Below are 19,660 nucleotides of genomic sequence, written 5' to 3' on the forward strand. Positions count from 1 at the left end.
ATCCTATGTCTACCCCCTAACCTTGAGCCAAACCTCAATATCTGTTCACAAACCACTTAGCATGTTAAATCATTCCTGTTTCTTATTATCTACTTTTTCACTCTAAGTGGCTTCTTCTGTATTAATTCATGTGTTCATGGATTCATTTATTCCTAAGATATTTATTAAGCTCCAACAAGGTACATAAAGCCCTCCTAAGTGCCCTGGGGGTGGAGGGCAGTAGTAGAGAGAGGGGGAGAAGTTATCTCATCTTTCTTCAAGGAATTTGCAGTTTAGACAGAGACTTAGGCATTTATTTGCAGAAAAGTTGATACTGCATATGATTAAGTGACAAATGTGCGGTACAAGTTGGTACAAGCAATGGTGCCTGGGGGTGTCAGAAGACAGAAAAATTTCCTTTGGTGGGAGGATGGGGTAGGGAGGTAGGTGTGTAAAGGAGCTGGCCTTGAAGCACGGATAAGATTTGAGAGGCAGGGGAGAGTGAGAGAATTCCACAGGGAGAAAGGAGATATGGCAGGTAGACACAGCCTTGAGCGAATGGGCAGGATGTGTGGAGACACAGTGCTCCTTTGAGAGCCCCAGCAATCATTTGTTTGAGGAGCCTGGACATCACTCATTCGCACCCTTCTTTTATTTTCTATAGCAAGATTTTTAATTGAACCACAGAGATAGAGACTTTCTCTTCTGCCTTCTGATAAACGTTAAGAAATTTAACATGTATATACATCTGTGATTTTCTGTTGCTCTGAAGAGTTGTTTAAGCCTACACAAATATCCTATCCCCTCCATGGAGGCTTCTCTGCTTTGAAAAGCATCTTGTAGGTTTGTCACGGTCCTGCGTCCAGTTACTCTCTCACACACCTGGAAATGTCTCATTTATATGTATATGATGTCTCCAGACTTGTACCTGAAAAGATGAGATTCTTTTTCACATCTGCCTCCATGCCACATTAATATACCAAGTATGGTTCTTGTAGTTAGTTGAGGTTTGTCTATCTATCTACTTAGTTATCATCTCTCACTCTGTGTCTTTCTCTCTCCCATCTTTCTCTCCTTCTTTCCTCTCTCTGTCTCTCTCCCACCACTCTATCTATCCTTTATCCATGCATATACATGTATGTAAATATATAAAGACTATATCTTTAGTTTTAAGGAAAATTGGATTAAAATAGTACTCTTTATCAGCCTGGTGATAAAGTGGCCTTAACAGAAATGTATGAGAACAAGTCACTATGTACCAAGAAAACCAAGATCAGCCAAATCAACAAAGAGTTTTGGGATAATTGCAATTTAAAGTGTCCTGGAATTATTTCCACACTCAAAATCAATTTTTTTTTTATTTGAAAAGATTTGGTAGAGGGAAAATTACTCCTCTCCCTCTGCTCAGAATTGTGCTTATGCTGGGCAAAATGCCATTTACTTGGGGGGATCAGATTAAAAGGAGGTTCTTATAGTGTATTTCTGTGTAATACATGCTCTATTTAAACAGCTGATTCCTTATTGGTTTTATGTACTATTCACAGCGTTGATTGTGTGTTCATTCTGTTTCTTAAGTTTTTCTTACTTCTGAATGATATCTGTTTTTTTGCATCCACCATGATTTCTCACTGAAAGCTGAGTTCCCAAGTCTTTCATCCATTCTTGCTCTCTTTCCTCTTACCTTCACCCCCTCGGCCTAATTATGAAACAACTTCAAATAAATACAAAATTTTTAAACAAAAACACATTCTGCTTCCTGTGAACAACTGACTAGTTTTTTTCCTCTTTTCTCTTCAAGACTTCTAATTCACTTGGAGTGCTGTGCAGTTGGCTAGGCCTGAGATTTCTGGGAGCTGTAATTGTGTCTCATTAATTCTTACAGTAATGGAGGGTAACTACAAGGAACATGCAATTAGTGGTTTGGTCAATGAACAGAGCAGTTAATCAGCAGACAAAGGATGGGGCTCAGGGCCCATTAGGCTGAAAGGAAGTGTTAGTGCATCCCAGGCTCCCGGAATGCACGCCGACGGGCCTGTCCATTGGACGGGCTCAGAGCACTATGTTTGTCTTTTTGCTAAACCAGCTCTTTTTTTTTTCTTTTTTAATTGGTGTGGTATGTGTTTATTCAAACACTTGAGAGATTCTTGAGTATCCTGCTATAGTACACCCTGCATTTTTCTCACCTCGTGTTAGCTGGCATAGGCGTTTTTTTTTTTCCCACTGCGCAAATAAACCTCAAATATGCACACAACAAAAAAGCAAAAACAAGCCAAAAACCAACCAACCAGCCCTCGACAATAAAGAAGGAAGAAAAAAAGCACAATACCGCTTTAGTGAAGCGTATTTGAGATAAAGGTCCTTAGCTGACCCCTCTGTCATCAGAAAATAAATGAATGCAGAGACCAATAACGTTTAAATAAGCCTTTGTGTTGTCACTCAGTCATATCCTCCATATTCATCTCTATAAAGTGGACCTCTATGTGTCTGAATGGAGGTGCTTTAACTACATGTAAATGTATGCAGATACGCATATGAGTCTTAAAATGTAGCAGGCCTTATAGCTACAAGTAACCTCAATTGTGTGTTTTCTGTGAGAAAGTCTTGTCAAATTACTTTGGGATTTTGAATACAAAAGTTAACCCTTAAGAATAAGGTTGCTTTTTCTGGGCATCATGGACTGTAGTACACTTGCCTAGGAAAACCATGTGAAGATTCCAGATGGAATCCTGTGAAATGTTGTAAATGCGAAGTGATGATTACATAAGAAAATGGATTTATCAATAATACATTGCCCTGGGGTAATTCTGGGCTCAAGCAAACAGTTCTTCAAATAGAATGACATCTCTAGTCCTAAGTAAAGCATACATTTGGAATAGAGAAGGAATGATTACATTTGCGTTTTAAAAATGAAACTAGCTTAATAATTAACTTATTTCCTGAGTCAAGTGCAGGCCTGAAAATAAAGGTAGGATTTTCTTTCTTTCTCCAAACCTGTCTGCTGTTTTATCTTCTTGGGATTCACATTGGAAACAAAGAAATGTTCAGAAAATGAATTCTCTTAGGCGTTATGTTAGAGATTCAGCTATTTTTGAATAATTAGCTTCATTTGTTAAATATTTGAAACATTTTCCCCTCTGAGGTAAAGAATAGCATAGTGGAAGGCGAAAGTTACAAATGATATGCATTTTTCAGAAGAATCCTTATCAATTAATAAGGAGGAGTAAGCCCATTCTACCTCCTTTTTCTCTTATTTAGATTTTCTTCTCTAAAGAAATATTATTTTTTATTCAAAACATCACCACATCTCCTATTTCCTTGAATGACATGCCATGCATTGTTCCAGAAGCTGGAGGACTGCAGCAGGGGTGGGGAGGGCGGGGGCGGGGGGAGGCAAGGCTGGCCTCAGCTCCACACGGACTGCTGCTCTGAGCCTCAGTTTCCTCGTCTGTGAAATGAGGATTTCTAATCTAGATGATTGCCAAAATTCCTTCTAACTGTGCTCTTTTTGACTCTTTTGGAATAATGGTGAAACTCTGTCAGTGTTATTTGTGTTTAAACAGGATTTACAAGCTGTGGAAAGCATGATTTGGGTTTGCTGCTGCTGCCTCTGCTGCTGTGGGCTATGGCATCTTAAAGGCTGATATTACTTGTGGAAGGGCTTGCTCTCTGATCATTTTTTCCTCATTGTTTTGATTTGCCTAATTGCCAAAAACCCACCTTGTTTCCTAGTGACTAAGACTCCTTCATTTTCTGGAGATTGTTTTAATTGCCTTGGTCTTTTCCGTAGCATGTCTGCCTACTTGTATCTGTCAGGGGTCTCTGCTGGGCTAGTGTTTAATACAGTGTATCATAAACCAGCAACAAGTTGACTTCAAGACCCTCTGAAGACTGAGAGGATTTTTTGGTGGCACGTTGCTCTGTAACACGATCTGTTATGGAATACATCTCAGAACCATGAACATGTCAAATTTCTCATCAGGGATGGTTTGGTTTCACCTAAACCTCTGTTCCATTCATGAACAGAGTTGTTCACACACAGGGCAGCCATACCCGCTCCTGGCTGGAATTCCTGGTCCTGCTCAGCCCTATGGTCAACCCTGCTCAGCCCTAAGGACCACTCCCCTTCCCCCATGTCTTGAACAAACTTTCACATTTTTAGGGATCCTTTCTTCTCATTAGATTGCACTGGGCAAAAAAAGTCTTTCCATTTTTTTCTGCCAAGATTTTCTTTAGGATCAGTATGACCTTTAAAGAACACAGGAAAAATCAGTAAATGATAAATATATTTACTACTTATTTATAGCTCAGAGTCAGAAACTCTTATGCCAACATGGGCCAGGCAGGTAAGTCAGGAGTCAAGTGAGCCAGATAGGAAACTGGCCAGAAGGTGCTGGTAGGTGGTGGAGCCCTCAAGAGTGTAGCCTCTGCTGAAGAGGGAGGCCTGTACTCAGTCCAGCCAATTATTGCCATATGGGCGTGCAGCTGGAGATGGCCAGAGACCCTGAGTTTTAAAAAGAAGTTAGAAATGCAGATTTTATGTGAACTCTATCAATTTTTAAATACTAGTTCATAAAAATCTACACACTGTCCTGGCCAAATAAGTTACATCTATGTCCAGATCAGTCATTGGGCTGCCAGCTGGTCACTTTGGCACCAGGCGACAGCAGGGGCTGGGACTGTTTCCTTCTGTTAAGGAGTCGATGGGGAAGCTGAGTTATCTAGTGATCTTCAAGTTTCAGATGCTCAGGAGACATTTAGATCTGCTTTACCGATTAAATAAACCAAGTTCATTGAATTGTTGTGAAGAAATTTGAACACTCCACTCTGGAGGGAACATGCTGTCTCCTATATTTCAGAGGACTTCGCCTTCCCTGTGAATATCCTATCGTGGATACCTGACGTCATGGTAAACACCAGAGCAGATGACAGCTGGTTTAATTTTAGAGACATGTCCCCCGCCCCCTCCCAATGACGCCTAGCAACTCAATTCTCCGAGAACTTACTAAATGCCTGTTACGTGCTGAGAGATGTGGGAAATGTCCAGGATGTGGGAAAGACTTATTCAATTTCATAAGGGTCTGCAATGGACTGAATGTTTGTGTCCCTCCAGATTCATATATTGAAATCTTAACCCCCAATGTGATGGTGTTAGGAGGTGGGGCCTTTGGGAGGTAATTAGGTTGTGAGAGTGGAGCCCTCCTGAATGGGATTAGTCCCTTATAAAAAGAACCCCAAGGGGGCTGGCCTGATGGCCTACCGGTTAAGTTCAGTGCTCTCTACTTTGGCAGCCCAGGTTTGGTTCCTGGGCGCCGAACCACACCACTCATCAGTGGCCGAGCTGTGGCGGTGACCCACATACAAAACAGAGAAGGATTGGCACAGATGTTAGCTCAGGGCAACTTTCTTCAGAAAAAAAAAAAAAAAAAGGGACCCAAGAGAGCTCTCTTGTCTTCTTTCCACCTTGAAGATACAAGGAGAAGCCAGCAGTCTGCAAGCTGGAAGAGGACTCTTATCAGAACCAGACCATGCTGGCACTCTGATCTTGGACTTACAGCCTCCATATATGTGAGAAATAAATTTCTGTTGTTTATAAGCCGCCCAGTCTGTGGTACTTTCTTATAGTAGCCCAAACTGACTAAGAAAGTGTCTCTCGTTCAATAAATTGAACAACGAGGCCATTAGACTGAGGTGTTCCTAGTACCTTAGCAGCCTATAGAAGCAAATCAAAACCTGAGCCAGCCAGTCAGAGCTTGTCTGCTCGGCTCCGGTTACCTGACCCAGCCTAAGAGTCCCCGTTAATCCTGACAAGGAAGGCAGCCCTGCACTCACCAATCCGTGATGGCCTGGTGTGACGTCCTCGTTCCTGCTTACCTTGGGCTACAAGACCCTGTTGCTTTGTACAGCTCTTTGGAGCTCCCTCTGTCTTCCAGACTGCATGCTTCCTGATTCATGGAACTGCTAAAGAGAAGCCAACTGGACCTGAAAATTGTGTCTGCGAAATATTCTTTTAACTCTTTTTAAATGAATTTGAGTAACTTTTTTTCTTTCAATAATCCATTATTTGGATATAGGTACAATGATCAAAATCTTCTGTTTCATTGTGAGTCCTAGAGAAAACAGGGCATGCAAATATCATTATTACCTATTTTTGGTAAAAAAACCTCAAAGGAACACTGTATTAAGATCTTTCTGCTGTGAGATTTTGGTTGGGGAGAGGAGGCAGATATTCAGCTCTGACATTATTTCTCAGAAAGGTCATTCATTAGGTTTACTCTTTCTATAATATTCTCAATGAACTGACTTGAAACTTACCAAGTCGAAATGAATTATATGTCTGCGAGAAGATGCCTTTGTGACCAGAATGTTGCTTGATCGCCAAAGAGGGCAGGGGAGTTACACCAGAGGCATCTGGAGAAGGACAAAGCTGTGGATTAGAGCCCTCGTTCTGGGCTGGTAGTTCATACTAGTGTTATGTCAGATGCTCCTACTGGAGTGAAGCCCTACATTATCTGTAAGAATTGACAAAAAGGGAAGTGCTGTTGAAGGATACACTGCGCAATTTAATTTGTGTAGGAAGAAAACGTGAAATCTGGAGCTCTGAAATGGGTCATGGAAGGAGAATTTCAGGGTTAATTTAGCTCCAGGGGAAGAGAGGAACTGATGGGTTTTGGAAGCATGGTCTTGCCAGGTGATATTCAGTCCTAGGCAAAGATACATCAGGCCTTGCCCCGACTTTTCCTCTTATCTGCCCCCAGTAGCACGTGTGTGTTTCAGGCTGGAATGTGGTGGTGGAGGTTACACATTTGTGTGCTGTGTAGGGGCTGTGAGAGCTGGATCTGTACCTGGTGCCAGGAGATGGTTGCTGTAGCTTGTGCTCACCATCCTCAAAAGTGGCCTGGAGTCCGGCCCCCTCCCCTCTTCTGCCCCACTGTGCCCCTTTTCCACTCCTTCGCTTGTCCTAAAAACCTTTGTGGGCCCTGGGCCCCCAAGATGGTGGTATTGATGAAAACCAGAAATTCATGCAATTTTTTTTTCAGTTCCTGTATGAGGAGTTTTTTGTTTTGAAAGGATAAGCTAAATGAGAAAAAGATCTTCAGTTTTTAGATTCATCGAATTGGTCTGCTTATTTCTTTAATTCTGAGGAGTTGGTTGAGACAACAATGTGCACTGACCACACCCCAGGCAGAGATGGTGAAGATGTTCTTTCACCACACCTGACTGACTGGGCCAATGGGGCAGTTAAAGGTCAGATATTCTTTTGCCTTTAACCCTCACATCACCTTGTAAACGAGTAAAGTAAAACATCTTATATTTTACTCATGTAGAAACCAAGACTGGTCAGAGAATTAGTAAGAGCCGGGTGCAAGCTCAAGGTCTCCTTGACTCCAACTTATGTGCTCTTAACCTTCCCTGCAAAGGGGTCTGGGCCATGATCTTGAAGGTGCTCTAGCCTGACGTTCCAGGATTCCACGCTGGACAATTACCTTCAGGGTAACACAGTCATTTTCTATTTTAAAAGAACTATAATTTTAAGAAATTAAAATTTGGTTAAATATTTGGTTGAATCACCTCAGCGTAAGTGTAGAGAATTCCTTCAGTGTATTCCTGAGGGTGGTCTTTTTCTCTGGACGTCTCTAAGAAAAGAATGCATGCAGGGCGGGATTTACCGCTTCTGTTGACCAGTGTCACATACTGCGCATGGTTTAGTTGGGTTGCCAAGGACTTCCTGCCACTTTCAAAATAATTCCATCACTAAACCACCACATTGTTAGCCATTCCCACTGTTAGAAATTCATCCCTTTGGGTTAAAATGGTCTGTGGAACTCTGTTGATCATCTACGAGTGGTAGGAGACTGGCTGAAACACATGAAAACTTTGGCCTGAATGATTTGATAGTATTAGCAAAACCTTGAAACAAGAAAAATATAAATTAGAAGGTATATGAGGGCCGGCCCCGTGGCTTAGCTGTTAAGTGCACGCGCTCTGCTGCTGGTGGCCCGGGTTTGGATCCCAGGCGCGCACCGACGCACCGCTTCTCCGGCCATGCTGAGGCCACGTCCCACATACAGCAACTAGAAGGATGTGCAACTATGACATACAACTGGGGCTTTGGGGGAAAAATAAATAAATAAAAAAAAAAAAGAAGGTATATGAAAGTATTAAACAGTGCCTAGTAAATAGTAAACAGCTAACCACCATTAAACGAGTGAAAACAAGGGATGAGACCTTGGAAAGGTGAGGAACCAGAGGCAAAGTGCAGACATGGTGGTGACCTGACAGGGACTAGGACATCAGGAAGGGGTGGGAGGCGGAAAGGGAGGACGAGACAGGTATGACCTGCCACGGAGACCAGATTCAGCTGTGTGCCCTCTCTCTGCTATCACAGCAGAAGTCAGCAGAAGCATGCCCATGAGCTGACTCTTAGAGGCGCTTGGTCTTAGGTCTCAGGATACGGTCTAGGACACAGAGTTCTACTTCAGCCATTTAAACTTACACATTTCAGACAAGATGACCACAAACTGAAGGAAACTAGAGAAAGAAATAAATGTGATGCTAAAAACAAACAAAAATTCTAAACCTTATCCTTTGTAAAACTTGAAAGCCATAAGCCCATAAACCCAAATTCTGTTAAAAGCAACTACAGTGCGTTATTCTGACAGTGAGGAATGTATGTGCACCTCAAGCAGAGGATTATTTAGCTTCCTGTATTTCCTGTTTCCAAATACTGATTTAAATCAAAAATGATGGGAAGGGTAAATTACATGACAATGAAAACTTCCTTCCTATTTTATTTATGGTCAAGAACTACTGTTTGCAACTGCTGCAGAGCTACTATAGAAATAGACCGAATGTTGACAGATGTAAGGCCCATGCCCCCGAGAACAGCCAGAGTAAATCTGCATAGCCCATGAGAGGAAGCTTTAGAAGGAACAAGGGGTATAGACTTGCGGGACCATGTGCGCCTGGGGCTTTGCAAAATGTGCCGCTAGAGGGCTGGGCACGTAGTAGGTTAATGAACATGACTGATTCAGTTGGAGCTGGGCTCTCCTGTGCATGATGCAGGCTCTGGTCCAATCCGGACCCATTAGGGGTTAAAGGAGATGCTGGCTTTCCAGGGAACCATGAGCCTGGCTAGAGTCTTAGATGGGTTTCTAGGGGTGTGGCGATAACTTTTCACCTGAAATGCTTTCTATTTAAAGACTTTCCAGAAAGTGAGTTTAAATGGTGAGAAGAGGAGTGAGTGACGGCTAACCCTGAATTATTGATTCAGGATGGACATCAGAGTGGACCCAAAGCCCTGCAGATCCATCTGTTCACTCCATAAGCTTTTAGTTGGCTGCCACTGTGGGGAGCAAATGCAAGGTGGGGAGAGAGCCAAGAGGAAGACTGGCTGCTTGCCTGTTAGGAACAGTCAAGACAGCTAGAGAATAACTTCAGGCAATACAGAGTCAAGGTAGAGTTCCAAATGTGCAGACCCTGGTCTTTCTAATGTAATCCACATTCAGAATAAAAACGTATGGATCTATACTGTTGGGTTTGTTCCAAGGTGGAAGGGCCGTAGAAGTAAGTCGGCAATTCAAGGTTTGTTTTGTGATCGACTAGATTCCAAATTGGGGGTGGAGGGGAGGGCTAAAACTCAATTATCCCAAATTTGGACTAGATTAACAAAATGTCGCCCAATCCTTTTGAAAGGCAAGGCGGAATGGCGTGGGTGTGTGTATCACGTGTAGGATCCTTTTCTCCTCTCAGGTCTGGCAGTTGGCCTTCTTCCTGAGGTTCAGTGAGTGGCTACTGGTGCAAATACGGCCCCGGGACCTAATGAAACTCAGCTGCATACGTCTCCCAGGCTTCAGGATCTGTAAATCGGTGACTGGAGGTGAGGACTGTCAGGAACTGCCACCTGAATAGCAGGGAAGGAGAGCTAATAGCGCTCTGCATGCCTACTTCTCATTTTAATGAGTGGCTCCGAGAGACAAGCGGCTGCTAAACCATTTATTTTTCAGATAATACCAGGAACTGGCTAGAAATACATTCAGAAGGAAAACACAGTAATTAATTTGTCACTGAAATCTGAAGGGTCCGGCTTCACTTATAGGTGATAATGAATGTTTTGCATGTAATTAGCAAGAATAATTAGCACATTCCTGGTAACAAATAGACTGACTGGTACTCTGCAAACAAAATTAATTGTTGTGCTAACAGAGGCAATTGTGTCCCTTTATTGTTTGACAATGTCCCTTATTTGTACTAATACCTGTTTTAGACCTCTGTGGCTTTGTACAGAGAGGAAAAGGAATCTATAAAATTGTACCTCTTCCATCTGCTTCTCAGAAATTTCGGGACTACCAGGGGACTTGTTTGTCAAAACTTGTTAAACAATTTGTAATCTTTAACATGTGTTTTACTGGATGGACAGATGAACCGCTCAAATCATCTTACTGGTTAAGCCGGAAAACTACTCTCATCAATCAAGTGCTGACATTTTTAACTCGGGGAACTTTTTTTCTTACCTTCCCTGGAAAAGGAATGTTTAAAAACATTGAACTCGAACTGAGAGGGGGAACACTTCCAGCAAGATCCCCGTGCAGCCTGAGGTGATCTCTGCCGCCTCCGAGCGAGGGCACTTGGGAGTCAGCTCTAGTTTGCGGGCTCGCGGTCGTGTGGCTGAGCAGCAGCTCGGTGGATCCAGTTTATAGGCCTTTAAATCGTTTTAGACACCACGTAAAACTTAGACACACAGTAGGCTCTTTCTCCCTAACTTTGAAACATATTTTTTAACTTCTAAGGCTTACATTATGAGAAAATAATTTTAACAAACATGAATATTCTAGTAATTCTTAGAATATCGGCAGATGCCAAGAACGCTGTGACATACTTTAAAGAGGACCCTCCAACAGCACAGCATCCCCATGGGTGCTTAGTAAATAATTACATGAACTGAATGGAAATCGAATTTAGCCGGCTGGTGGGTACCAACCTTTTCTTTTCAAACACTAACCTGGCTTCTTGTGAGGAGCAGAGTGGGGCGAGACTGGCCTGACACTTGAGGTGAGGGCCTGTGTAGGCCTCACAGTTGACCTGCTCGAAGTGCCCCTCAGGGGCGGTCACCCTTCCCCCTGGAAACTCTCTGCTCCTGGGTTTCTGCAACTGTTTTCTCCTGACTCTTCCATAGCTTTCAGCCCGCCTCAGCTTCTGCCCAGGTGCTGCACCTGCGCCTTGGAGAGCTCTCCCCCACTGCCTGGGCCCTCGGCTGGCTACCACCTTCAGGGCACAAAGGTTGATGACGTCATAACTTGATTTCCACTTCTGTCTCATACTCCCAACTCTCTGTTGGCTACTTCAGTCCAGATCCATTACTTTCCTCTCAAATACCTACAAAGTTCTCTAGAATAGAATTGATTTTCTTCCTCAAAGTCTCTATTTCGGTTCATGAAAGTACCATTTTATCAGCCACGGAGTCTGGAAATCTATTGGTTATCTTCGTTTCCTCCAATTCCAATCATTTTCTAAGTCATATCCAGTATTTCGTGAATAATGTCTCTCTGTTTTTCCCATCCCATCTGCCATTACCCGATGTAAGCCCCAGTTTGGACAATTCTCTGAGCCTCCTCAAGGATTTTTCTGCTATCAGGAATTGGATTCTCTAATGCTTCCTCTGTTCATGAACTACTTTGTATCGTGTCATTTCCTGGCTCAAAAATGTCCAATGGGCCCCTTGCTTAAAGTCCAAAGCCCAAACTCCTTCACTTGATGTTCAGAATCCTCCATAATTTCATCCCAGTAGGTCCTGTGTGTAAATATGCTTCAGCTAGACACTCCCCTTCCAGACAAATTTTGCACATTCTGATTCCTTGAAGCCTCCTGGCCTGCATGCCCACCTGTCTTCTTTCCCGGAAATCTAGCCATCCTCTAAAGCCCTGTCCTGGTTTCCCTTCATCAGGGAAGCTTCCCTGACTGTGGAAGCCATAGCAAAGTTCCTATCTGAACACCCTATCACCCTGGTCTGATCACTCAGTCAGGACTCAACGTACAATGCCTACTGTTGGCGTGTGCCTTTTCCACATACATTTCTTATCTCTACAATTGAAGTTCTCAAGGCCCAGGACTGTGTCATATGTCAAAGTTGTTGATAATTCAGTTTTGTATCAGTCAGGTTTATGATTTATTTCAAAACTAATTTTATCATTAAAATTGTCCTTTGAGATGATTTTTCCTTTTTTGGGTTCTATCTTAGGCTCTGCATCTTGCTTCATCTTTTCCTTTTCCAGATATTGGTGCTCTTGAGCAAGGATTTTAACTCAGCCCTGGGAAAGAATACTCATCCCAACTTGTGCAGCCTTGTGCCTCTGGCAAGACAGGGTCCTGTGTGAGAGACTAAATGGAGGCTGTCTCATTGACAGGAAGATTTCACAGGTCACGCCTCTGGAGAGCGGATAATTGACTACAAGTCAGGGGATACAAGTTCTAGTCCTTCCCTGCTGCTGACTAGCTGTGTGACTCTGGAAAATTGCTTTGCCTCTCTGAGCCTTGCTTTTTCACCTGCAAAATCCATTCATTCATTCAGTCCGCAGGTATTCATTGAGCTCTTACTAAGTAATTTCCACTAGGGGATTCTCATATAATGGTGCTTACCATACAGCATGTGGTTCATACCTATATTACAACTTATATCACATTGTCCTAAAATTAGTTTTTTTGTCTTTCTTCTCGGATAGTAAACTCCTTGATGGAAGAGGCCACATCCAATTATCGTCATATTTCCAATACCTAGCAGAAATGCCCTTGGACCAGTTTTTTTTTGAATGAATGATCATGCAGAAAGGGTTAGGACCAGTCATTTCCAAGTAACTGAATAGAGCTGTAAAAGGACAATGGTTTTCCTTTGACTTTCCCTATAGGAACGTGAATTTTTGAGCTCTTACTTTTGGAAGTGAAACAAAAATTTTGTAGAAACTTCCCACTTTGGTAAATTGACCATAGACTTTATGCAGAATAAGTTATAGCTAATCTTCTGGCCCTTGAGCTTTTCTCTTACGTGAAAGCAGTCTGTGACTTTGCAATTAGGTTGCTTGATATTGAACACTTCTTACACTGATGTCACATACATCCCCAGGATGACTATTAGTCTAGTTGAAATGACCACATGCAGTTTTGGTGCAAATAGATTGCAATGGAGTTTATGGTCTTCAGCAGTCAGCAGGAGGAAGCCTTTTCTAAAAGGGAGAAAGTCACAAAAGCCAGAACTTTAACAAGTAGAAAGATGAACCTAAGATCGACTTTGTATTTTAGACAAACTGATTGTAGCTTCCAACTGGGTCTTTAACTTCCAGATTGGAAGTGACTCCTTGCTTTCTAACACAGCTGGAATTTGCATTTCCTTTCTCCTCACATTCTTACTTGTAATCCTGATTAATTGAGGATGTGGCATTGACTAAATTCTTAAAGCAAATATGGAGATTTTATTAGACTAAAAAATTAAATTGTTTTACTTTGTTTAGTGTTGAGTAAGGATGAGTGAATTGGGTTCTTTCTTCCTGGGAATAATCTCAAGTCAGGCCTCCACTTGTGTTCAGGAAAAGAAGAGAAATGTTTGGTTAGTTTTCTTTGTGTGTGTAAGTGTGAGCAATAGAAATTATAAATATTTTCAATATGTATGACAATATACCAGAATTCAACATTTTCACGGTCTTGGGTAAAATCCTAAGTTTATGAACACTTCCAGTTTGACTATCACTCACCATTTCTGTGTGGCCTAGCTTCAGGTTTGGACCTTTTTTTCTTCTTCTTTATTCAGCCACTCTTGTTGTCATTTCCACATTGTGTGCCAAGGTGCACGACAGTGAGTGTTAGTAGCTGGCTTGGTTTCTGGCTGCTCTGTGCTGCTGGGGCAGCTAGAGCTCTGGTTTCCAGCTAGGATGTTTGCATAAGGACAGCAGGGATTCTTTCCACATGCTCAACAGACATGGAAGCGTGTACTTCTAGAGTAAGAAGACACTATGGAATTTGGTCAGTTGGGAAGAGTGTGTTCAGGGGTGTGTGAGTCCTGCCATTCAGAATTCTGAAATGTCTTTGTCAGGGGTTTCTGAAAATATGTGGATTAACCAGACCATCCTTAATCTGCATGGTATTTTGTTTTTTCACTTATAAGGAAATTAGGTGCAGAGGGTAAAGAAATCAGGAGGAGCATGTACTTACTCTTCATGTGCACTTGAAATAAAGGACAAATGTCTGTTCTGTTCTGGAAATTTGTTGAATTTGTCCTGAAGGTCTAAGCAATTAGGGCTAAGAAGTTAGAAATAGTAGCTGACTTAAATTTGAATCAAGGAAGGTGCTATTTTAATATGAGAATCCTTATCCTAACAGAAAATCGTTCACGGCAAAATTTTAGATGAGTTTACTTTCAGTAAGATCATTTTCAATTGCTTGTGCCTGGTTTCTCAAGCACAAGAATGAAGGAATCCTTCATTCTCCCATCTGAGTTATATACAAACATAGCTTTTCAGTACGTGCAACTCCTTGCTATAGTGTAACGGGGCCAGCGTGCTCTTGGGTTAAGACCACCATCGTGGACCCCTCCCTCATGCCCTTGCACACCCTCTGCACCCTCTCTTCCCCCAGCCCAAACAGGATCTTGAACTGAAGTTACTAGTTTGATTTTCCCTGAGCCAGAGCAATGAACTCATAGAACGATTTTAAGGTTGAGTAATTATGTCTCCAGGTGTTTGACATCTAAACCTTGAAGCTGAAACAGGAGTCTGGTCTCTCTGTATCCACTTATGATGAATGTCCCTGAAATGTTCCACTTAAATACTCAGCTGTAGATGTCCACAGTTTGCACGTCAACTGTGGACATCATTAGGAAATGGAAAAAAGGAGTCTTTGCTCATTAATAATTGGGAGGGCAGCCAGTCACTGGCAGTGGAAAGGCTTTTCTTTTTGAGCTGGCATGCTCTGATTTTTTTCCCCCTTTCCACTCCTCTCCATGTCAGAGTAGAAACTGGTGAAACCCAGCACTTGTGACATTTTTTGTGTAAGTTGTCCATATGTTGACTGAGATTTGGCGACCAGCTGTTTTAAAACATTTATATACTATCACAGTAAATAAGTTTCCAGGAGTAGACCTGTGTGAGGCTTCTTAATATTCCAAAGGCGTAAAGTAAGTCTCCTTGGCTCTTGGCATACAAGTGTCCTCACACTAATGAACAATTCTATCAATTGCAGTAAATGACCTAAATAATTTTGGAGCAAGACTGAAATAAATATCTTAATAGTAACAACGCAGTTTTTAAAGTTCTTTTCTTATTGATGTATTAATTCCCTTCTGAGGGAGAAACATGTTGTTGTCTCAATGATGTCCACTATATTCTCTGTGTGTTTGGAACACGCATGGACCACCTCTCCATTCACGTAGGTCCAATGCCAGGCTCCGTCTGAGGATGCACGACTCATGCAGTGTGACCTGACTGGCCGGTGATTGGAAGGGTGGGGACAAAACTGGAAGGACTAACTGGACAGCACCAAAACAAATTTAGGAAAAAATGTTAGCTTAGATACTGGAGCAGCCTGCAGCGTCGGCAGTGAGCTTCAACTTCCGGGGGCCGTAAGAGTCGCAGGGTCTCCATTATTTCCTGTCTGTGTACCCTGATCTCATCGGTTTCACAAGTGAATTTGAGCTCGTTGATTAAACACTTAGCCTGCTGACATTAGATAGACACCACTCGGAACTTGAAAGCACTTTTCCGAGTCTCGTCCTTGCCTGTTCCTTTCCAGTCCCGCCCTGGGAACAGTCGCGTGCGCATCGACAGCTGCCGCTCGCGCCGCGCTCCGAGGCCGGCGGCGCCTGGAGGCCGCTTCAGCAGGCCTGGCCGAGGGTCCTCCCGCACCCCCAGACCGGCCCCTCCAGAGCAGCCTCAGGCTGTGGTGCCGGAGGTAGATGGGGAACGCATGTCTTCATTTGATCCTCACAATCGCTCGGAGATAAACAGGCAGAGATGAGGAAACCCAGGCCCGGAGAGAGGGAACGCTCTGCTCACGGCCTCAGTGAAGCATGATGGAGCCAGACGCTGCTCCAACAAGCGTGCAGCCTATTCCCGGAGAGCCCCTGCGTCTCCTCTTCCCATTTTGGCAACCATGCCCATGGACTATGCAGTGAAAGCACGGGAGCTGACTGAGGGCCACCACATGCCATAATCTGGGGCGAGTGTTTTCTGCACTTGGACTTCTGTATTCTTGCGACAACCCAGGGACGTACATACAGGCATTATCCTCACGGTGCAGACGAGGAAACGGAGGCACAGAAGCGTGAGGTAACTTGCCCACGTTTCCTCAGTTAATACGTGGCAGAGCTGGGATGCAACCCTAAGCCGTGTGTCTGGAGAACCTGTGCTCTAAGTCAGGAGGCCTCAGCTTTCCCCTACTGTGCTGCGGTGGAGGGCGGCCCGCAGCCGCGGAGGCCTCTCTGAACCCACTCTTACCAGGAAACTAACACCCGAGGTTAAGGCTTTCTGAGGGGGTCCTGACTTGGTTAGAAGCTCCTGTTAGGTTGTGTCTCCAGCCACCCCCCCCATGACAAACGCCTCCGCCGTCAGTGCACATGTCCGTCCTTTCCGCCTTGAGGGAAGTGCACAGAGGAATCATTTTTTCTAGACCTGAAGACAGAACCCGGGTTCCCCTCTGCTTTCTACATCGATTCAAAACATCATCATCCCATTTTTTGTCCCTTAGGCCTCTTGTCTGCGTTTTGGCCAGTCTGTAGTTTTTCCTGGATCTTCATTCATGTCTTCACATCCCTCTTAAAATGTGGAGACAAAAGTTGGACATGATGCTTTTTCTAGTCAATTAACCTAAGCTGATTAGAGCTGGGCCTATTCCGGCTCTTGCCTGCCCCTCTCTTGTCGTCACTCCAGCTCCAGGCCACCTTCAGTAGCAGTGGCGGCTCCCGGTAGGCTCCCGGACTTCATTCTGTTTTTGATGGGCCATTTCTCTTTCCATGTAACATTTTAAATTGATTCGTTCAATATAAACCACCTTTCATTGAAGAAAGGCTTTTGATAAAAGAGGCAATCCCATATACACTTTATAAATCATGTTATTTAGTGTAGAAAGCTAAACACAAGTTGCCAAAACTATAACACTTTCTTGAGATCTGTTGGATCTCTCTCTCTCTCACATACACACACACACACGCACACATGCACAAATATTTAAGAAAGTTTCCCCTCACAACGTCCAGGGTAAATTCTAGCAAAATTGATGTGCAGCTTTGTTTTCTACTATGCCACCAGGAAAGTGGTGAAAAGTGCAACTATTTTAGGCTCATGACTGAGTTAGGAAAATACTGGAAAAGACAGAGAATTGCTGTATATTGGCACAAAGACAAGCAGATAATTCAAAAAGTTGTTGTGGGATGTTCTACAAGTGTTGGATTCTTTGTGCCAAACATTTCTTATTCAAATTTAATAATATTCAATGGCCTACCCAGAAATATGTTTTTTATTATATAGCTATAATTTGACCATAAGTGTAATAAAATAATGTAATAAAACATTTCACTGTCTGTTTAAAGAAAGAAAATTTTATAGTTATAAAATTACAATCATTGTATTCTCAGGATATATAAATGAATGCATTACTCAGGACAGATTCAAGCATAGAATACCATTTGAATAATGTAAGCTCTTAAGAATACGCTTAATTATTCCTAAAATAAATTTAACATTGGGCTTGTTTTCATGATTCAAAAATTAGGTGGAGTGCAAGGAATATAAATATAGAATTAATATAAAGCTAGATACAAGAACATTTGGTTGTTGTTAATTGCTACGTTCAAATAATTATTTTGCTAGTAGGTGTGTTTTTACATGTGTGGTATGTGTATGTATATGTGGTGTGTGTGTGCATGCATGCACATGTGTGTGGTATATGTGTATGTGTACGTGTGTATGACACGTGGGGGGCTGTGTGATGTGTGTGGTCATGCATGCATGTGCATATGTGGCACACATGCACACATGTGTGGTGTGTGCATGCGTGTGTGTGGTGTGTGCATGCAGATGACATGCACCCACGTGATCATGCATGTATGTGCATGCACAGCATGCATATACATATGTATGGTGTGTCCATGTGGTGGGCGTATGCATGATGTCAACATTGCACACACGTGTGCACTGTGCATGTGTAGTGTTTGTGTGTGCATGGCACGTACACATGTGCACCCATGTGATGTACATGTGTGCATGTGTGGCGTGTGCACGCGTGTGTGCATGTGTGGTGTCTGCATATGTTGTGCCAGTGTGTGTGTTTGTGTGCTGGGCATGTGCCTATGTGCTGTGTGCATGCATTGTGCCAGTGTGTGCACGCGGTGTGTGTGTGGCCATGTGTGTGCACGCTTGTGCGTGTAAGTGTGTGTGTGAAGCCAGAAACAGTGTGAGTCTAGGCATCTGCTCTGGCAGTTGGCTCTGCCGTCCCGGATCTTGTCAGGTTTTGACACTGTCTGAAGCAGAAGCTCTGTTGCCTGAGGGCTGTTAATTGCACAGACCACATTTTTCTCTCTGGATTTCTCGCGACATTGCTGGTGACACACAGCATTAATGTCCAAACTCTGAAAAAGTATATACATATTTTTAATGAGACAAATGAACATACAGCTGTTTTCAGATACAGATGTTTTCTCATGGTGACCATTGACTTCCAGTGGGACATCCTGGAGGGACAAGAGAGGCAAAGAGGAAATGGAATAATAAGGAAACAAGAAGCATTCCCCAGCCAGCCCGTCTGTGTTCCATCCCGGGCCAGTTGTGACGCATCTTTGTAGTTTTCTCTCTTTGGCTTTCCTCACTTTTTTTCCTATTTTCTGTCCTTCCTACCATTTTACCTTCCCTAAGTCCCCCCAGCCATTCCTCAAGTTCACGGGTTTTCACAGTACAAAACCTGCTGCAGCTCCCCCATCCACACGAATAATAATTTCTCTGTTTCCATCCCCTGCACCGGGCACTGTCATAAGCACCTTACATATTTTGTCTCATATGATTGTCACCAGAACTCTATGAGGTAGGTGCCATTATCATCTCAAGTCACTGCTTTAGAAAATAAAATTTAGGTTAAATATTCGCCCAAGATCACACAGACGTGGAGCAGAAGATTGGGGCCAAACTGTGTTATGTCTGCTGTGGCCACATCACACTGCCCTGATGTCTCTCCTTTCTGCACAATTTTAGCATCTATATTAGTAATGCATATTCTAATTTTTAGTAAGAGGCTATTCGCTCTCTGGACCCCACTTTCTTTGTTTCCTGTGACTAGATCTCATTTGTTCAAAGAGATTGTGATTGTCCCACATCTCTTAACTGGTGAGTTGGACTACCTATCTTTGGATTTTTTCCACCATTTTATTTAGTTCTTGCTCGTCCTGCTTTTATTACTCTTCATCCATCCCCTTCCTTCTTGCTGTTTTTTGTATCTCCCCTCCCCCTCCATTTGGCTTCATCTCCTACTGCATGGAAATTAAATTTTATTTCTATTATTTATTGGTTTCCTCTGAAGTTACACTTGTTAAATGTACAGTAAATCAGTAACTTTCTCGCTCCTCTGGAGAAACACAAGGACTTATAACTGAACTCCAATCCCCCGCCGCACGGCCATACGCTCCTGCTGCCCAGTCTTTGAGATTCATCTTCTA

Source organism: Diceros bicornis, chromosome 36 (genome assembly GCF_020826845.1).
Source record: "Diceros bicornis minor isolate mBicDic1 chromosome 36, mDicBic1.mat.cur, whole genome shotgun sequence".
In the NCBI taxonomy this organism is placed as follows: domain Eukaryota; kingdom Metazoa; phylum Chordata; class Mammalia; order Perissodactyla; family Rhinocerotidae; genus Diceros; species Diceros bicornis.